This window comes from Coturnix japonica, chromosome 36, assembly GCF_054131305.1.
Source record: "Coturnix japonica strain WE chromosome 36, WE-NBRP24, whole genome shotgun sequence".
In the NCBI taxonomy this organism is placed as follows: Eukaryota; Metazoa; Chordata; class Aves; order Galliformes; family Phasianidae; genus Coturnix; species Coturnix japonica.
Genome location: NC_140698.1, coordinates 4446856 through 4457888, shown reverse-complemented (window position 1 = coordinate 4457888; position 11033 = coordinate 4446856). Strand labels below are relative to the sequence as shown.

The 11033-nt window shown below is 47.7% G+C and overlaps 1 long non-coding RNA gene across 1 annotated transcript; it reads right to left on the bottom strand.

The window, feature by feature from the left end:
• Positions 1-3373: 3373 nt before the first annotated feature.
• Positions 3374-9447, bottom strand: LOC146755140 (uncharacterized). Its single transcript, XR_014938471.1, has 4 exons — positions 8296-9447; positions 6992-7150; positions 6584-6726; positions 3374-6101 (listed from the first exon to the last, which is right to left on the bottom strand). It is a non-coding gene; the product is annotated as an uncharacterized LOC146755140 (long non-coding RNA).
• Between the last annotated feature and the right edge of the window lie 1586 nt (positions 9448-11033).

The window sequence follows — 11033 nt, the reverse complement described above, 5'->3', positions numbered from 1 at the left end:
AGCATTTGTCTCCACAAGAGCATAGTTACATTCAGTGCAGAGAGTGTGAGAGTCAGGTTGGTGTGGAAAAGCACTGACACGCTGGGGATGATGCAGTGCTCACATGTCTAATACTCACAGACATTACTGTCAGAAGGATGGTGCTGTGTTGTGCTTCTACCTTTGGCAGCCCCTGGAGAAATGCTGTGGCACACAGAACACCTTTGTATTGCACTGACTGCTGCCATGCAGCATGGATTTAACACACCAAATCCAGAGGAGCATGACTGCATCTAACTGCCCTGAGAAAAACTACTGTAGCTGAAGAGATGAGGAGGCAGCTGCTCATCTGCAGAACAAGCTGTACTGCCAGACATTGGGCCAGGTGAGCACCTCCTGCTGCAGCGTGATGATGACAGGGCTGGAGATGATCTGCAAAGCCAGCTTCAAAGTGGGAGACATGAGTCAACATGGCAGGAGGACAGAGGTGTTAGGGAGCAGCCAAGGCATCAAAGAGTATCAAAAGGCTTTAAAAGGTATCACAAAGCGACAGCCAGGAAGACTGGGATTATCATGAGCAGCAACCTGGATGCTAGAGATTATTTGCTGCCATACAAAATGGTAGAGATCTTGCTGCAGACATCCCAAAGCCAGGCAAAATGGGAACCCAGAGCTCTGCCTGCACGAACCCCACAGCCATAGCATTGCAAGCTGAGCTGCCTTGCTGTTTGTTGCATTCATCCCAATCCCTGTGAATGAAGACTCGGAATGCAGCCAAGGCGATGATTGAGCATGAGAGTGACTTTATTCAATAAAAGACAGGAGGGCTTGAGAGGTCAAGGGTGAAGATGGGACTCCTCTTGTCAAGATGAGAGTGGCTCAGAGCTGGTGCTGCTGCCTGGTGCCTGGGACTGGCAGCCTGACTCTAAGTCCCCATCTAAGATGCTCAGCTTCACCTCACTGATGCTGCCCTGCTCCTGCATGGTGGTGCTGCTGTTGGGGCACTCGGGCTGTGCTTGGGATGGGCAGCACTGCAAAGGCGCTGGGTCACAATCCAGGCAGGTGACTGTGGTGTCTGGCAGGCTCAGGTCAGGAGCTTCAGCAGAGCCAGGAGCTATGAGAGCATGAACGTGGATGAGCCCCTTGTGTCCATCACTGTTACCATGTGGAAGGCTGTCATCCGAATTGCAGCGATTTGTGCTTAATAAGAACTCTCCATTGATGGAAACACACTGCACATCACTACTTGGTTTGGATCTTTGGGGTTGACAAAGGCTTGAATTATCTAGGAAGGCACAGAAACACAAGGGTTAGTGTCAAACGTTTGCAAGTTGAATCATGCAAGAGGTTGTTGATACTTGGTAATAGAGTGGCGGCAGGACGAAGCAAATAAGCTTGAAGCAACAGAGCCACTGTCTTGAAAGTGATCCTCGTGCAGGTCCATAAGTTTTGACTCTGCCTGGACTTCATATGGGGCAGTATGACATCACAAAGGGGTGATATGATGTCACAAATGGGCATTATGACGTCACAAATAAGCATTATGATGTCACAAAGGGGCACTATAATGTAAAAAAGGGGCATTATGACATCACAAATAAGCATTATGACGTCACAAAGGGCATTATGACATCACAAAGGGGCATCGTGACGTCAGAAAGGGGCATCGTGATGTCAGAAAGGAGCATTATGACATCACAAAGGGCATTATGACATCACAAAGAAGCATTATGACGTCACAAAGGGGCATTATGACATCACAAAGGGGTGTTACCATCACCCTGCGCCCTAGTCCTCTCTCCCTCCTATTGGCTCCCTCTCCCACCAATCCCCGATCTCCCCTCCCCTTAGGCATTGAATTCTCTTCTCACTACCTCCTCCCAGTCCTCCCCTAGGAACAGAAACCATTCAGATTCTACAGCAAACTACAGCATCTGCACTGCAAGAGCTCACTGAACCACCTGCAACAATGAAACACGGTTTTGGAGAGTGGGTTTGAAAACACACCTTTAGACAGCTGTCTCCCTGTAGCCAAAAGGAAACCAAGCAGCAAAAGAAGAGTCCAGCCTGAAACATGCCCATGCTACTAGCCCAGGTTTTTCACAGTCAATGCAGAATCCATCCTGTTCATGAGGTGACAAATGACCAGTGGGTCTCCCCTTGCTCCACCCCTTCTCCTTCAAAGCCAGAAAAAGAAAGAAAAAACAAGCTTCTGTACAGCTGCCGTTATTTCTGACAGCGAGTGTAATCACAGAATCATAGAATGGCCCGGGCTGGAAGGGACCTCAAGGATCATGAAGATCAATCACCTCCCTGTCCCTGCTGGCCATCCCCTCTTCTGATGGAGCCCAGGGGACCATTTGCTCTCTGAGCTGCAAGAGCACGCTGATGGCTCACGTTCTGTTTTTCATCCACCAGGACCCCCAGGTCCTTCTCTGCGGGGCTTCTCTTAAGGACTGCTCCTCCCAGGCTGTACAGATGCCTGGGATTCCTCCAGCCCAAGTGCAAAACCTTGCACTTTGCTGTGTTCAACCTCATTAGATTCACCTAGGCCAACCTCTCGGTTGAGCTCCCTCTGAATGGCATCCCTTCCTTCCACTGCATCAGCCCCACCACTCAGCAAACAGCAGAGGGTGCACTCCATTGCATCATTGGTGTCACTGATAACCATGTAAAAAAGCACTGGTCCCAAGACAGACTCCTGGATGACACCACTTGTTATTGGCCTCCACCTGGACACAGAACCATGAATCACCACCCTCTGTCTGTGGCCTTTCAACCAATCCCTTATCCACCAGGTGGTCCACCTGTCAAATCCACATCCCTCCAGTTTAGAGATAAGGATGTGGTGGAGGGCCATGTCAAAGATCTTGCTCAAGTCCAGGTCAATGACATCTGTTACCTTCCTTTTGTCCACAAATGCCGTCACTCCATCATAGAAGACCACCAGATTGGTTAGGCATGGCCTTCCCCTGCTAAAGCCACGCTGACTGTCTTGGATCACATGCTCATTCCTTATGTGATCAAGCATGTCTCTGAGGCGGATCTGTTCTTCACCATCTTCATCACAGTTCTACATTTGAATCAAATAATTGGTGTTGCTGTCACCAAGAAAACCTCTTTGTCTTCTACTCCTGCTGCACTACTGTGCTTTCACCAGAAGCAAAGGGAGAGGCCACCTCCTAGATCCAAATTTTAAGAAACCAACACCCAATAGGTGTCATCTGAAGTAAAATAGCAGAGAAATTAAGATGACTCTTTTGCATCCAGCTTGGATCACTCCCTCACTCAGGCACACCACCATCAGATCAAGGAGATGCTGCCTTCAGCTTAGAGACTGTATGGGAAATCACAGCTTGAACCTCTGATTAATCAGCTGAGGCAAGTGTTGGGCCAGCTGCGGGAGCACAGGTGAGAGTAATCTAGCTGTGCTCCCAGAAGGGGTGGACCTCGACTGCACCTCTTCTGAGACCTCACCTCATTTAAAGGCTGACCACCACTAAGGCAGAATCTCTTGGAGACTGCTCCCCAGTTGAGACTGCCTCAGCTTTCTGGTCAAGGCATCAACATTGGTCAGTTTTCCTTTGCTAATAATCTTTGACTATTTACCACCATCTTGGTTAACATCTTTTTACTAGCCACCCTTACAGAGACCATAAGGGCTTGGGCTTCCAAACTCTCAGCAAGCATTTGGATCAGACAGCTTCCTGCTGGGGAGCCCCCTGCATCACTGCTGCCTCCTTTCGTACTGGACCTGCAGATGCTTCAGAGCTCATTAGCATGGACTTCCTTCCTCCCCTCAGCAGCTGCTCCTGCACTCACCTTCATTCCTACTCAGATACCGGCCGCTTCCAGCACCAGCTGACCTGCAAGACACAGAAAGGAAAGGTGGGAGTCATGCAAACGCAGAAGCCCAAGGCTGCATCACCACCACGTATGGCAGCCTCGGGAAGTCAGCTGCAACTACATCCTTTGTCAGAATGGAAACAGGCACCGTCAATTAAGTGTGACCTCTGAACTCATTGCCACCATCAGAAATAGGCACTGAAATTGCTCACTTCACTGCAGCTGGTTACCTCCTGATTTTGGGTAAATGCGGACACTGTCTTGAGGGCTACCAGAAAAACGACATCAACTTCATTGTAGGTGGTTAAGCTTGGAAGCTGGACTTGAGCAAGAAAAGTTTCTCAGCTCAGAATCACAGAATTATCAAGGTTGGAGAAGACCTACAAAATCATCTGGTCCAACCATTACCAATACTTCCCAGATAAATCATACCTCTCAACACAACATCCAAATGTTTCTTGAGCACTCCCATGGTCGGTGACTCCACCACCTCCCTGGGCAGTGCTATCCAATGCCTGAATACCCTTTAGGGGAAGTAATATTTCCTAATGTCCAGCCTGAATCTTTCCTGGCACAGCTTAAAACCATTCCCTCTAGATCTATAACTGATCACACGAGAGAAGAGGCCAAACCCCAGCTCACTACAACCTCCCTTCAGGACGTTATAGAGAGTTATAAGGTCTCCCCTGAGCCTGCTCTTTTCCAAGCTGAACAATCCTAGTTCCCTCAGCTTCTCCTCGTAAGGTTTGTGCTCCAGACCCCTCACTACCTTTGCAGCTGAAGATGTTCCAGAACCGCAAGGTTTTCTTGCAGGGAGGGGCCCAAAACTGAATAGGTCAAACATCCTTCTCTCCATCATTGCTGTCACGTGGAAGGCTGTCCTTGGAACTGCAGTGACTCATGCATCCTAACTGCACTCCATTGATGGAAGCACAACGTGCATCATTGCAACTTGCTGGTGGGTTCCTGTATTGGCAAGGGATCGATTCACCTGGAAAGAGTAGATACACAGCAGTTAGTGTAAACTTTCACTGTCCAAGGAGGCAAAGGCTTGGTGCTGCCTGTCAAGCAGGTTTCAAGCAGCTTGTGAGCCTCATCTGGGAAAGACAGGAGTCAACCAAAGATGTCAGGCACAGGCTTGAATGCCAGAAGGAGGTACAAGCCCACTGAAAGCATGAATTCTACCTGTGTTGCTGACAAGCAGTGTTTTGAAAGCTGGATTTGCACCCTTACCTGCCAGGACCAAGACTTCTACTTCAGAGGGCTCCCTGGCACTGCTCTGCAGTTGGTGTTTGGCCACAGGGGATGGTTTGCCCAGGCAGAAGCAGGAACGCCAACTGCCAGCTGGTGACTCTGCCCTCTTACTGGGAGAACTCAGTCTGGAGAGAAAACAGAGCATGCTGTCAGTCGTGGTGCAGGGTGAGGGAAGAGCTGCACCGAGCCCTTGCCAATAGTTGCCTGTTCCCGCCACTGCCTGCTTTCTGCTGAAACACAGCCTAGAAACACCCTCTGTTTCAAACAGCAGAGGATGCTTCCATTCCTACAGCTCAGCCCTCAAGTCCTGCTGGCTACATTCCTCTCAATGATTTCAAGCAAGATTCGGAGCATGTGAGCAAAGGCTCCACAGCCGGACAGGAAAGGAGCTGGCAGGCGTAACTGCTTTCTGAGGAACCGTACAGTTATAAGGGAAGCTCAAAAGCATCCCTGACTCTTACGTTAACACCTCCTCGGCCTCAGCTCACTGCCACCTTTAATTTCTAGTGCCAGCAAGTCTGACCAACAGCTCTGCTTACAGGAGAAGCACAATTGGTTTCAGGCACATGGCCCTGAAATCTGGAAAACCCCAAGATTTCCATGTACAGCCAGCACAGAACAGGATAGACGCCAGCATGGCTTTCTGCATCTTGTGACTGCCTGCCCAACCAGGAAGGAAAGGCACCTTGTGTGGCTCCACTGAGGCCATAGGGCAACTGTGTGTTAGTTGAATCCTCAAAGATATAATGGACAAAAAATAAACCAATAAAAATCATCCGAACAATGATGGTAGGGGCTGGAAAGGGAATTCCTCTTTCTTTATCTTTCAGATGGAAAATCAATGATTGCATTGAAGTTCCTCAGTACAGCTGCAGGCCCTTCCTCCACTTGTATCTTGCTGCTCCGTGTTGCAACAGGAGAGCTGCTCTGGCCTCTCCTCTCAGCCTGTGCCTCCTGCACAGTGAGCAGCTTTGTGGATGGAGAGACCCACACAGACTTGGGCCCAGGCAGAGAACTGTGCCCTGCAAGGGAAAAACACAGGTGAGACGGCGGAGGAAGCAACAGCACAGCCATCCCAGTTCTGCATATCTCTCAGAATTGCTCATCCAAGCCACTGGAAGAAGAGGAGCTCAAAATAACCGTGTGCTCAGTGGTATGCTCGTGGCAAAGGACACAGCCACAATTAAGAGCAGCTCACTGTATCAAAAACAGGCAAACAAAAATCCTAGAAAAACTAGGGGGCTGGGATTCCAGAAAGCTTTGCTGCCACATTTCAATCAAGCTTCACCTGCTGGCAAAAAATCTTAACAGCAGTGATGGTTTTCTCCAAGTAAGGCTTGTGTTTGGACACACTAAGGATCCAGGAATGGGGCACCATATTCTAACCTAAGCCCAGAAGCCTGCTGTCTCCTCGACAGTAATAGAATTTTCAAAGGTCTTGGAGAAGACCTGGATTGGATCAAGGTGCCAGATCAAGATCAAGCTAATGGAGGAAGACACTCACCTGCTCACTCTCCCACGACTGGTGTGGATTCGGAGCAGAAGATGACATCTGTGTGGCTGATGAGGAATTCCACCACAGCTGACTGAGTCTGCAGCTCCATGCAGGCAGCTTCAATGGCGCAGGAAGATTGGCTCTGCTGGGATCTGAAGAAAAGGCAGATCTTACAAGTCATTTCCCCAAGGTCATTTCCCCAAGTCTGAATTTCTGTAGCCAAAAACTGTCAGGTTGGGCTCTGGAGACTTCCGCAGTGGGCAAACAGCGATGCCACTGACGAAATTATCCTGGATCATCAGGGACACAGCTGTCCCAGCTAAACAAGTGAGTAGAAACTGTCATCTAGAAATTGTGCCCCTGGGGTTGGGGGAGAGCAGAACTAAGCATCGTGTTGAAATGGAAAAAGAAGTTTACCTTAAGAGGTTTGGAGCCCACTCTATCGCTAAGTTCTTCACGTGCATGTTTATCACCGAGCAGATCCCAGCCAGAGACACCAAGTGTCTTATTAAGTCCCATGGGGACAGTGCACTGGTGGTCAGCACTGAGGCAGACTTGATGACTTCCAAGAGGCATCTGGGGAACACAGAATCACAGAATGACCCGGGTTGGAAGGGACCTCAAGGATCATGAAGCTCCACTCCCTGCCTGGCAGGGCCACCTATCTTCCACATTTACTAGGCTGCCCAGGGCCACATCTAACCTGGCCTTGAACACCTCTACAGATGGGGGATCCACAACGTACCTGGGCAGCCTGTTCCAGGACCTCAGCACTCTCCTAGTAAAGAATCTCCCCCTACCACCCAACGTAAATCTTCCGTCTTTCAAATTAAAACCATTTCCCCTTGTCTTGCTATTATCAGCCCTTTCAAAGAGTTAACACCCCTCCTGATTATACACACAGCCTGTGCCATCAAGGCCAAGCAGTGCAAGCTCTGGGGGGCTTTACAGCCTGATTGCGCAGTGCAGCTCCTCGCAGCAGGCATTTGACTCCAAGTCCCCTTTGCTATTAACCCCATACTATCAATAGCAGGGGAACAGCAAAGGAAAGGGAATTCTCACAACCATTGTGAATAGCTTAAATAAGCACCTCCTGGCACCACCACAAGTGCCATCAAGTGAGAGGCAGGATGTGGCAAAGACATGCCTCATGGGGCTAACAGAAAGAAGACCTCAGAGCTGGGGCAATGCTGCAACCACTAGCCAGGACGCCCAGGGAACAGGTACGTGTCATTTCCAAGACACTGCCCTGAGCTTACCGAGAATTTGGCATAGAGATGCTTAGTCAGCAGAGGGCTCGGGAGCTCCCTGAAATACATCTTGCACAGGGAGCTCACGCTGTGAATGTCTCAGACACTGAGCTCGGGAACCTGCTCTGAATCGAATTCAAGGCTGCAGAGCAGGACACAGAATTGGGCAGAGGGCTTTGGGAAAGACGAAAACAAGTCCAAAGCCACACAAAATACAGTCAAGAAAAGGAAGGACCTCTGCAGAGCCTTCCATATGGTCTCACATCACAGCGAGAAGCAGGAGAGCTCTTGTGGCACAAAGCTTGGGGCAGGAGAAATCAAGGCTGCCTCTAAGATAGTGCTTGCAAAGAGACTTGTGCTCTAGATACCTCATACCTTCAGTGTTCTTCTTTGGACACATCTCAGGATTTCAGTGTCCTTCTTGCAGTGAGGGGCCAAGAACTGAACACAAAACTCAAGGTGAGGACTCACCAGTGCCAAGCATAGGGAGATGATTGATTCCCTGCTCCTGCGGGCTCCAACCTTCTGCATTCCAATTCCAATCTAAACCATTCCTGCTATGGTATTACTTGAATCCTCATTTAAGGCTGGACCTCAACAAGTCAACACATCAGAAATAACACAGTGTGCATCTGGAAGACGTGTCTCAAAGCCCAGAAAATCCAACTCAAAATCAAACTCTACCCTTGGTAGATTTACATCACGCTCTTTTCCTTGTGTGTGAGCAATACTTGCTCTTTTCAGATGGTACTATGAGCATGTGGCATCCCAAACACATAGTTAGCATCCATCCATATCATTAAGGCTCTCGTCAAGGCAGTTATTTCAGCCTTCTGAGGTGAAGTCCCCACGGCTGATGGTTGTGCTTCCATTCCCTGCTCAGTAGCAGTTACTGCATGTCCTGCCTTACAGCCTCCTTGTCTCACAAAACTGCAGCTGCTGGTAAATCAGGCGTCTTCTGCATCTTCTAAGGGTTCGTCCTTCAGCTCCGACCGACCGGCTGCAATGTGCAGCTTCAGTTGTTTCAAAGCAGTGATGTCATCCTGGTTCTCCACCAGGGGAGTTCCGCTAAGGAAAGATACTGGGCTGGCAATAGTAGTTACAATTATTTCTATATCACCCTGCTCTACCAGGATGGCCTGGTATTTCGGGAATCTTTGGGGTGAGAGCCAATGTCCACCTTTTGCCTCCAATACAGTAAACACTGCATGATATATTAAAACTGGTATTCTTTGGCCCACTGTAGATTTATAGGCTTCCTGAATATTGAGCACCAGTGCACCCTGGCTATCCCTTACTCACTTCAAGCTGTTTGAAGTTTACCATCAGTCCGTAGCTGTGTATCCATGGTCGGCACCCTCCTGTCATTCCTGGCAACGTATGGAGTTCCTTGGCAGTTTGCAGCTCAGGGGTTGAGCAGATGGCTTCTTTCTTGGCAGTCCTTAAGGTTCAAAGTCCAGCTGTCATCTCCTATCCCAAATATGTCACTTGCTGCTGAGTTAGTTGTGCTTTCTGTCAACCAAGAAACTCAGCAAACTCTCAGTCTATTGTACACAGTCCTTTTGTTTTGGTGGCATCCACATGCTCCAGTAAAGTTCCACCCTAGGATGGAGGATGCCAGGTCTCAGGCTCACGAGTTGGCCAGTTCTCAACAATCATTTAGCTGTTCTCACAACCCTGGGTAACACTGTCCAGGTTCACTGAGTCTCTTCTTACTCTGTTAGGGAGAACAGATACACACAAGTACTGGTATGCTATCATGAGGAATTCAGTAGGTTACATTTAATATAGAAGCATGTTGCAATCAAAAGCACGCTTAAATAAAAGCATACCCTTTTCTTTCACTCAAAATAATAGACCAGAAAAAAATAAAAACAAAACCCTCATCATGAATGTTAAAGAAATTATCTACTAGATCTCAATGGGAAGTAGAAGCACACGCTAGATTTAGGAGCACAGCACTTGTCTCATTATCTGAATGCATCTCAAGGCATGATCCTTGTGAAACTGTGAGAACTTCTATCATTAATAGACGAGTACCGTGCCCTGATAGATGGTTAAACTGCTTGCAGTGCACTGTTAGATGTACAGGCTGGTGGCTGTATGTGCTGTGACCAAATAAACCCCACACAGAAATCTTTCAGAATATCAGGACCTACAAGGATTGCATTCATATTTAAAGTAAAAAATTCCTAAGCTACACATGTTCTAGGTTTTCATTTGTTAGATACAACATACCTTTGGAAGTAGGCGCCTGAAAGGGTATGCCTTCTACTTGCTTCTCTGTCTGACTCTTTGAAAAGAGCAGGAGCAGGAAATGCAAAGGGCAGCTCATTTCTTAACGCTGACTCTGCATCAACATTCTCTGTGTTTGCACGCTTCTTAGATGCCACTTTTCTTGTCACTGGAGTTGACAGTGTGAATTCCATATCACCCAGTTGAGTATCATGCCTCGAATGCTGCCAGAGATGGAACAAAAGGTTTTCTGATCACAGCCGGAGAAGTTACTGTCAAAGAAATTCTAACAGCTGAGAAGGTCAGACACAATGCTTATAAAAACATCATACACTACTTGTCTATTGAACAAAAGAGTTAAAACCTCTGATTCTTTCCTAGAATAAGTGCGTTTCTTATAGACTCTCAAATGCCATTTTTTATTTGTTCATGTCAATTCCCCATTTATGATTAACCCTCACCAGCTTATCTAAACATAACTATGAATTATCACTTGGTTTGGCTGCAAAATTTCAATCACTTCACTGTGGATTTTCTTGTCCAACACAGTAAGACTGAACTTCTTTCGGTACCTTAAAGGTCTGTGTACCTTTAGCCTAACTCCAGAATCTTATGAACTGTGCCTCATCGCTTCCCATTGTGTTTTAAAATCCTCACTGACTCCTTTACTTGTTCCCTTGCTTGCTGTTTCTGTGCAAACCAAACACTGGAGTTAGGATTCTCATTAAACCAACCATGGCCTACAGGTAGAAGGCACCAAAATTTATGCTTAACATACTTCTTTGCTCAATCTGTATCTCCCTTTGGTCAAGGTCCACTAGATACTTAAATATGGAGTAAGCACTAGATACAATGAGAAGCAGATTTCTGGATTAAGTGCTGTATTTTTTCTGTAAGAAACAAGCACTACATCTTCACACACCTGCTTTGTTCTCTGAGTATTTAGATCTAGTGGAGATTCTTCAAACACTGAA